This window comes from Harpia harpyja, chromosome 16, assembly GCF_026419915.1.
Source record: "Harpia harpyja isolate bHarHar1 chromosome 16, bHarHar1 primary haplotype, whole genome shotgun sequence".
NCBI lineage: Eukaryota > Metazoa > Chordata > Aves > Accipitriformes > Accipitridae > Harpia > Harpia harpyja.
Window position 1 is genome coordinate 20,144,037 of NC_068955.1, and position 9,316 is coordinate 20,153,352.

Consider the following 9,316-nt stretch of genomic DNA (forward strand, 5'->3'; position numbering starts at 1 on the left):
AGTGTTTCCCATGAACTGTACCTGGTTCCAAATTAGGCGAGCGCTAAGGAAAGAGGCAAGCACATGTGGGGTGGGGGGCAGAGATTTTTACAGAGAATAACTGACGACGCATCACCATGGACAGGAGCCTTAAGGGCAAAACACAGTGCTTGTCAGTTCACGTTTGTCTCGTCTCGGAGAAGAGTCATTTTCAGGCTCTGCATCGTGATAGCTATAACAAGCTGAGTTGAGAGACTTCAATACATGCCCGGCTATGAGTATGGACACTGATGAGAAAGCTTATGTGTGCCTACTCACATTCATTTCATACAAGTAGACACTTAGCTCATTCAAAAATACAGCTGGCATGATAAGCCTTTGAGAGTACAAAATACATATGAGGGTGTTCAGTTTCCAGTCAGGGTTATGCCATTTTTAATGGCCATATACTTACCCTGTCTGGTGCATTTATTCATTTTTGAGCCCAACTAGATTAAATGATTTTCGTCATTTTTTTTCACCTCTGTTGACATTGTCTGACAAGACTGTTCAGGCTCAGACTGCTTAGGAAAAATAAACTTTGGTGCCAGATTTTGAGCCATCAGCAGTGTTCCCTCTCGTCTTTATTCTATTATTCTGTTGCAAAGGAACTTTCAGCTCGGGAGCCACAATGGAAAGAAAACAACTCCAGCTCTTTTTTCCCCCCCCTCCCCTTTTTTCCATCTTGTGATCTTAACCCAGCTGGTGAGGGAGAAAATTCCCATGTGAGGCATGTGGGTGGAGCCCAATTGTGTAAGCTCCATGCTCGCGAAGTGTTTGGCATGGATCCGCTCGCTCGCTTTGTTTTCCGTGGCCGGACACAGAGGGAAGCCACATTCAGCATATTAACAGCTGCCACCTGTTGCTCTGTGCTACTTCAGAGGAACCCTGAGGCTGGGGAATCACACTGTGTTCTGGCCCTTGATCTCCAGGGAAGTTTGAGATATCAGGGGTGTGCATTTGTACCCACGTTTTTCTTGCTTTTGCAGGACGTGATGCAGGTGCATTTGGGAGTCCAAATGGAGAAGAGGTCCTTGGAGCAACTTGGGCACTGCTTTGGTGCAGGTCAGTAGGAGGAATTTTCAAGCTCCATTTGATGTGGCTGTCCTGGAGACAAACTCTTCTTGGTTAATTCGCTGTGGTCAGGAATTCTGCTGCCACAGACTACTCTAGAAATCTTAAATACCTCAAGCATAAGTACAAGGAATAGCAAGAGAATGCAAAGAGAAAGATCTTACTAACCCTGTCAATGACGTTTGTAGGACATCCACCGATTTCTCCCCTCCTCTGTGCAGTAGAGGTTAAATCAATCTCTATTCCTATGCACTTTCCTGTACATATGTAAAGCAAAAAAAAAAAAAAAAAAAAAATCATATCACTAATGCAGCTAATTCTCAGTATCTTGAAGCAATTGACACAAGTACATGAATTAACTCATCACTTTATATCACTTGAGGCAAATGTGCTATTTGGAGTACCTCTTGGTAAGAATAAGCAATTTAAGATCCATTAGTATTTGGAATATTCTGCTTCATTAAAACCACAGTCGTCCCTAAATGTAAATGAGTGGAGAGAAGAAGCTATCAACGTCTTGGTTGTACTAGACAAACTTAAAAACTCTTTATATTGCAGAGTACTGTAAAAAGGTTTTAATATAAATACAAGAAAGGCCTTAGGTTTCCAAAAGAGGGTTCTCCTACCTTGCGTTGAAGTTTCTCATACCTTTCTTAAGTTTGAAAACTACAGTGTGGATTGAGGGGGAGAAAGCAATTCTGGTGTACAGATTTTAAGCTTTTCATATCGTTCCAGAGTAGTTTTGCAAGACACTGTGTCTGAATTCCATTCTGCTACTTTGCATACCAAAATTCATTCTCCTTTATAACGGCCACAGTGCCTAAGATTATGGCTGAGCTGGAATTATTTTTTTAAATAATAAATACCTATCTTCTGTTTTCATTCAAAATTTCCAAATTACTCAGGGCCCCCTTGCCCTGGGCTTGACCTGAAGAACTGTAAGCTCAAATCACTTTCTTTCATTTATGATACTGTGTTCTTTTATGGTAAGTATTATAAATAATATAAAAGCAGTGGTTTCAGATATTAATTAGACTTGTGGCACATCTATAGTGCACTAAACAAAATATATATTACAATGATTTATGGTAACAGAACAAGGAAAGAATCCTGAAAAACTTAGGGAAAAAATAACGTTCTTTTTCTCCTCAGTTCAGTCACATTCAAGTTGCAAGAAGTTGCTCAACTTTAAAAAGCTATTTTTGTCTAAGCAGTAAAGGTAGGGATGTTACAGAAGTCACAGGGATTTTTGGAAAAACTAAATCCTTTCACCATGGTGCCTAATTTAGTCTTAAGTCTTTTCCAAATGTTGAAATACATTTTCAGGGCCACAGACCTTACAATTCATACAAAACTGGAACATCTGCAGGTAATGGCTGTCAACTGCATGAGAGATGGGTACTATTTCACTACTGAAGAATGAATAGTTGGATCCTGGCTAACACAGAGTACAACCTGCCTTTCACTCTTCACCAAGGGGCCAGTCCAACTTTCCCTGAAGCCACTGATTTAGGTGAAATCGCCGTCCCGCGAAGTAACTGATCAATGCAACAAGGTACAAAAGCGTGTCTGTTTTGACAACGTGGTGCTCCTGGAAGGAACATACTAGGTGACTGTTGCCATGCAATGTTCTTCCCTTGGAAGACAAATCGCTTCCTACTTTATGCAATTTACACGTGTGGTTTGATAAGATCTCATGCCCTGTTGAAATAGCAACACAGTGCTGAGCTGAACTCGCAGCTACACTGGCTGATAGGCTTGTAGACATGTACGCCAAAAATAAATGGTGTCCTGACTTTGCACATGAAGAGCATAAAATGTATTCCAAGACTACTGTATGTCCATTGTATGGCTTAGATCAGGGTTAGATTAACTCTGAAATATCAAAAAAATAGTTTCCATAACCAAACAAAGGCACTGGACTCTGGTGAATCAGGATTAGTGTTCCGCAGCTGTAGGGAAGATGCTTTATAATTAAGCCCGCACTCTCCAGCAGATCTCGGTTGGAGGTACCAGCAGTCTTTGGCAAAAACTGGTTTGAAATCAGCCTAGCTTCTGGCTGAATAGCTCTGCTGGTGAGGAAGAAAAGCCTGTGTGTTTCTATGGCTCCCATACAGCAAAAGCTCACTTAGAGTATCTGAAAATGTGGACCCAATACATCTTTATTTTCTTGCTTTTCATTTCTCTGCAAGATTTATGATTCTGTAAAAAAAAGAGGCCTACTTACAAGAATGGCTGCAAAATTAACCATTGTCTGCTCAGATGGATGTGATGTACACAGTGCAAAATGATCCTTAAATAACAGAGTAGAAGTCAGGTTAAATCTGGAATTCCTATGCTTTTTGCTTTTCTAGCTTTCCGATCTGCGTATAGATGCAATGGGGGGTAGACCACCGTGTCAGGAACAAGACCTGTGCTGGCTGGATTACAAGAACAGAGTTGCAAAGACTGCTGGCCTAAAGTTTGAGGCAAGCTAAGCAGGATCCTCCACCTGACTCATAAGTATTCCACATCAATATCTCTGATAAATATCTAAATGTTTGAACACAGAAATAATATCAAGGGTACTTCCCTCATAGCTGAGTCAAGCTGTGACAACAGGTCCTGAAAGAGGATATTTTTTATAATACTTTATCTTGTCATCATCCTTTTTTCCAATGTCTAGTTGTTCAGGGAGGAATAGCAAAGTCCTTTCATGTTGAATGGGTTTAAGGGCAGTTGGTTGTTTATTTCCCTGAAGCTACGCAGTGCCTTGTGTCTCCGCATCAGGGCGAGACTGAAGTTTGTGTCAGGCAGATTCCACAGTAATGTTACATTTAAAATCACTTCTAATGTTACTTTATCCTGGCTGATAGAAATGCCCTGCTTTCCCATCTCTGCATTACGACACAATCTGGCCGGAAATAGCTCAAATTTGATAGCACACACAGGTATAAATTTAGTCAACTGTTGGCAAACACTGGCTCATTACTGTGTCCTTGAGGTGACCCATTTCCACAAACCTTCGCTTCGGTAAGCCTGGGTCAGAGTGACCTGTCCCCGCAGGCCACAGAGGAAGAGGGAGCTCCTGACTTGCACCCGGTCCTTTTGCTACCAGCGTTGCATTCCCACCGGTCTCCGCTCTCCCCGCTTGCAAACTGGCCCATAGCGCCAATCGTGACGTCTGTGCTGCTATTAGAAACACGCTCTCGGAAAAAGCTACTGGGCAAGAGGCTGTTGCAGGCAGCTCCTGGCCGGGAAGGATGGCAAGCGGGGCCGGAGCACTGCTGTCAGGGCCACCTGTGTGAGTAACACAGGCAGAAGAGCCACACGTCCCTGCTGTGGGGGGGATAAGGTGTCACAGCACCTGGCTTTGGACTCCTTCCTCACCTCCCATCGCACCACCATTTTTGGTGCCAGGCACATTGTTGTGGCAAATTCCAAATGAAAATGTCGCATCTGTGGCATTTTGGCAGTTTCTTGGCCACAAACCTGTGCGGTCCGTGGGCCTGAAATGAGACTAATAGAGCAGCTTGCAATTCCTAGAGCTCTTATTTTAGACTCTCTCCAAACTCAAGTGGACCTTCTTACTTCATTGCTTCACACTCAGTTCAGATTTGAAAGAGATCTTGTCAACTGAGAGCCATGAAACATTTTAAAGTGATTAATAAGACTGCATACTTACAGCAAAGGAGGACTCCTGCAGGACTCTGCCTACATTTCCTGTTCACGTCAGATAACAATTCATCCAAGTAAAGTAGATAACAAGTGGATTTTTTTCATATGCATCCGTAACAAAGTCTAAACAACAGGAATAACAACAAAGTGCTTAATACACAATATTTTCAGAACAGAACAGATTAAAAAACCACTCTCTGAAAGAAAACAAACCTATTCATATTATAAGTCCTCTGCCCAGTTCTCCAAATCACACTTTTACCTGTCTAAATACATGCAACATTAAACTCTCTTCTCATCCCTTCAGCTGCCTCGGTGACACGTACTCTTCCTACGTGTACGTCTCAGTGCCACCGACACATGAGACTGTGCTTCTTCAGGCAAACTCCTGGGGCTCTGGGTATCAAGGTATCGAAGCCAAATCTCACAGTCGCCTCCAGTGCTATAACCGCTGCCCTCCTGGAGCTGACTGCACGCCAGCCTGCGGTCCGGCTGAGTCCCCGGGCGGTGTCACTGCCACTGCCCAGGCACTGGAGGGGGATCCTGTTTTCTCACAGATGGCCTGTGTTTGCTGTGTGCAGCCAAGGGACATGTACCACTAAATGGCAGGCTGTTTGGCTGGAGGCTTGCAGGCTGGTACAACCTCATCAGGAGGGGTAGTGCCACGCAGCTGTATACTGTTCCCAAGGATCACAACGGTGGCCCCCAGAAACAGGCCAGCTATTCACTGCTGGGACCAGCTACACCTGTATCGACACGTTGCCTTTTCTACTTTTATGTTGCCAGCATCTTTAACGAGAAAACTCCACTGTTGCTTTCCACACCGCCTGTGTAGTTTATATTTTTTTTCTTTTTCTAATGCGAAGGTTAGGCATTTCTTTGGTGTAATTTTGGATAGATTTTCTCCTTTGCTTGTCTATGTTTTTTCCAGCAACACAGTGTCAAGAAAGTCTCTAGCCACTTGGTAATACTATTTGCAAAGCTCTTCCTTGTTTCCTTAGAGCAGAAAGCTGTCTGTGCTCACACTGGAAAAGAACATATGCTAAGAAATCTACTGTTGCTTTTGTGCCCCATATAGCATTTCTCTTTCTTCCCTTAGGGAAGAGCAGTCACAGAGAGTCCCCTTACTTTGTGTTAGGAAGTGGAAGTGCTTACTGTGATAGTAGCACTGCCTTACCCAAATAGGCCAAGAGACAAAGAACTCTGAGCTAGTCGAACTACTGAGGTTGAAACAGATTTATAAAAATATCTACCTATCTTTATTTATTTATTTGTATATACATTTCTCATCCTCATTTCCCCCCCCCCCCCGCCCTCTGGTAACCTGATATTTCTGCAAGTCTATTCCTTTGTTGCATTTTGGCTTCACTTCCTGTCAAATTATTTCATTTTATTTAGCTTCACCTGTCAAAATACATGAGCTAATTCTCTTTGTGATGACCTGCCACTGCTTCTTAGTCTCCAGTGACAGGATGCGGCAACTACATGTCTGCAAAGCCTGTGCCATGAAAATCACCTGGGCACCTTTACATACACATAAGCAGAGAAGACAGACGCAGACTGAAACACCTTGACCAGCTTAGCTCTGCTCTCAGGTGCTGCCAAACAAGAAACCTCTGCTCACAAACACTGCCCTTTCACATCTTTCATCTCTGGGTTGCCAAATGCGCAATGTGTAGGGGCTGACACAATGGACACTACCATTTATCTGAATTTATCCCTCATTTGTCCCTCACCAATTCTAAAATACCCTCTGGGGGAACTTTGAGGGCTTTTTGAGGGTAGCACAACATTCTGGTATAATGAGTGTTCTGAAAAAATTTCTTATTCTATGAATTGACTGCATACTACCTGACTAAAGGCAGCAGCAAAGGAAGGAACTCTGTAATACTACAGTATTTATTTTTGTCATTTTTACTGCTGTGAAGCTGGGTGTTGTAATTTATCTGACTTCTCACTCAATGTGCAGAGCTACGATAGCTCCATGCCACCTCGCAGCACAGAAAGTCCTTGTCTGGCTAGTCTGATGGTTGTCCAGCAAGTCATTACTTGCACTGGGAGTGGTGAAATGCAAAGCCAGAGTATCCTGGGTAAACAGATACCTCTTTCATCTCCCTTGCAGAAGTGGGTGAGTGAGAATTGGTGTTACACAAGACTGCGTTGATGCTGTTCAAAGTGATGAGTTTTACCCTTAATGTTATACCGAGGGAACCCATGTGGTGACCAGTGACTGATTACCTTCACAAAGCTCATTTTCACTCAGCAGTGTGAGTTTCAGAAGGGTGATAATAACGGATATCATTGCCTAAGTCCTCTCTCACGTGTTGTCCACTGTCCCATGGAAATCAAAAAGTGATTAATTCCTCTAACAGCTTTTGTCGTACTCTGGAAACATTGGCATTGTGGCAGATACTGCATATTTACCTATAGGAGCAAAAGTCCATAATGGGCCCCCTTTAACAATGAAAACTGAGGACATCAATCAAAGAACTAGAAGAATGTCTGTAAGGAAATAAGACTATTCATAGAAACAAAGCTCCCAGCAGGGATTTGGGACTTCCACAGGACCAGGTATGAACAGGAAGGCTACGTCTACCTGGGAGCTTGCATGCTTGAAGAAACCGAATCGGAGCTGGAGGCTTCGGAGGGGTGCTTGACTGACCTTGGAGGTGCAGGTTACACAACCTGAATAAAGAAAAAATAGATGGCTCACATTACCTGTTAAAATAAGGAAATACTCCTCTTTGGGAGATTTTAGCTGAGATGCTTCCAAGCATGAACCCTTCTGAAAAAGGGCACAAACATGTAGATTACCAGAGATCCAAAAGGGGTGAAGGTAATCCCTGCCAGTGGCAGTTTGTCAGGAGCGCACCATCCTCTACGGCAAAAGGCCCAGCAGAGGAGAAGATTGCAATGGCCGATACAGGTGCCTCCTCCTGTCTAAGGGGGTCAAATTAGCAGCTTGCTCCTCCTCATAAGTGGTACCAACCGCGGAGGCAATAGCGCTGGGTTAGGGCACTGTTATCACTCATCCTGTACCGGTTCCATGTAAGAAACGGCAGCTGCTCAACCCCCTGCCCCTGACGCATGCCTGAGCAGCACCTCACAGGGTGCACAGTGTCAGTAGGAAATTGAAGTAATGAGGCTCAATTAAGCAGCTCCCCATACAGTTGTGGATGAACTTGTCCCAGCAAGAGTACCTAGATCCAGTGGCTCAGCAGGGTGGTTGTGTGATGTGCAGCTGGTTCAAAGCCATTTCTAGAACGCTGAATATTCCTCCTCCCTGTGGGACACGCTTGCCCTTTTGAGTACCACACACACAGGGTGTAGCCAGGGGGGCCACAAAGACAGAGGATTTTAATGCCACCCCTTCCATTTTTATACATGCCTGTTTACCAAGAAGTAAGAATAGACAAAGGGAGAAAAGGTCTCCACCTTCATAAAAATCAAGAAGGCTTTGGCTGACATAACACTGGTTTGCTGCTGCAATGAAATTTGGGCATCGTTTAGCTTTGCTCTCATTAGTGCCCATGCGGGACAATACTAACCTTCACTTAGAGGGCCAGCACAAAATTTTGTGTCTTTTCTTCTTCCCAAGTGAGTCATCAGTGTGGGATTTACATGGTGGCCAGAATTTTTGCAGCCTTTTCCCAACGGTATATTTCTGCAGAAGTATACAGATCTGAAAAGATAAACCATTTATTCCCATTAAGAGTACTTAGGGAGAAAAGAAAAAATCAGTCTTATTTAAATTTAGTATCATTAATTTTTTTTTTTTTTTCTCACTAGGCCTTTTTTCTCCAGCTGCTTTCATACGAACTATGCTCTTAAACTTCCAGCCATGATGGAAATGGGAAGTCAGCCTCTGATGTCTCTGAGGTTAGGCGACAGAAACTGTACTTTCTTCCTTCAGGGAAGCAATGCTGCTTACAGCAGATTTCGCACTTTTTGCAACATGCAAGTCACTTAGTTGACTTTTGCTATAACAGCATGTAAAGTTTGCAGAACATATATAAGCTTGTACTCAGTATTTAAAGGAGCAACACTGTTCATTGCAGAACACCACTCAGCTGGACAGCTGCGTGGCAAAATGACCTGGACGTACAGTGGTGGGGGACTTCGGGCGTGGGTTTGGGCAGGAGGTGGCCCCCTTGCAAGGTGGCATTCAAAGGAGGAGACGAGAAGTCTAATTAATTCAAGGGTCCCAGGTATTCTGGGAAAGGTTTTTACTGACTGACAGTAAGACAGCGTTTGCATAATTGCCCAAACATGTAGCCTTTGAATAATAATAATATTGCTGTTCTCTGAGATACACTTTATTTTCAGAAGTGACCTGATAACAGCAGAAGCAAAACACTCAATTTCACAGTTACGTCGAAACAAAAATAATTACAGAACACATGCAAAAATTAAAATCTATTACAGGCAATTTGTGCTAAGAAACTAAACATCCCCTAAAGCTAGACAGCTTCAACCATTTCAGTTTGGTTTTGTTATGATTGGTTATCCTCTCTGTAACACTATTTAGGCCTGAGATCTATTCTTCACGTCTACTCTAATCCCATTC

The 9,316-nt window shown here is 43.3% G+C and overlaps 1 long non-coding RNA gene across 2 annotated transcripts in view; it reads right to left on the minus strand.

Annotated features, from left to right (window-relative positions):
* Window positions 1-8,425, minus strand: part of LOC128152874 (uncharacterized) — an 11,581-nt gene extending 3,156 nt beyond the window's left edge. The window contains exons 1-3 of one of the 2 annotated variants that reach the window (XR_008238779.1): window positions 8,298-8,425; window positions 4,757-4,872; window positions 1,261-1,349 (exon numbers count right to left, since the gene is read on the minus strand). This is a non-coding gene — a long non-coding RNA (uncharacterized LOC128152874). Of the gene's footprint in view, window positions 1-1,260; window positions 1,350-4,756; window positions 4,873-7,345; window positions 7,432-8,297 lie in introns of those variants that run through there. The other variant, XR_008238780.1, reaches the window with a different exon arrangement.
* Between the last annotated feature and the right edge of the window lie 891 nt (window positions 8,426-9,316).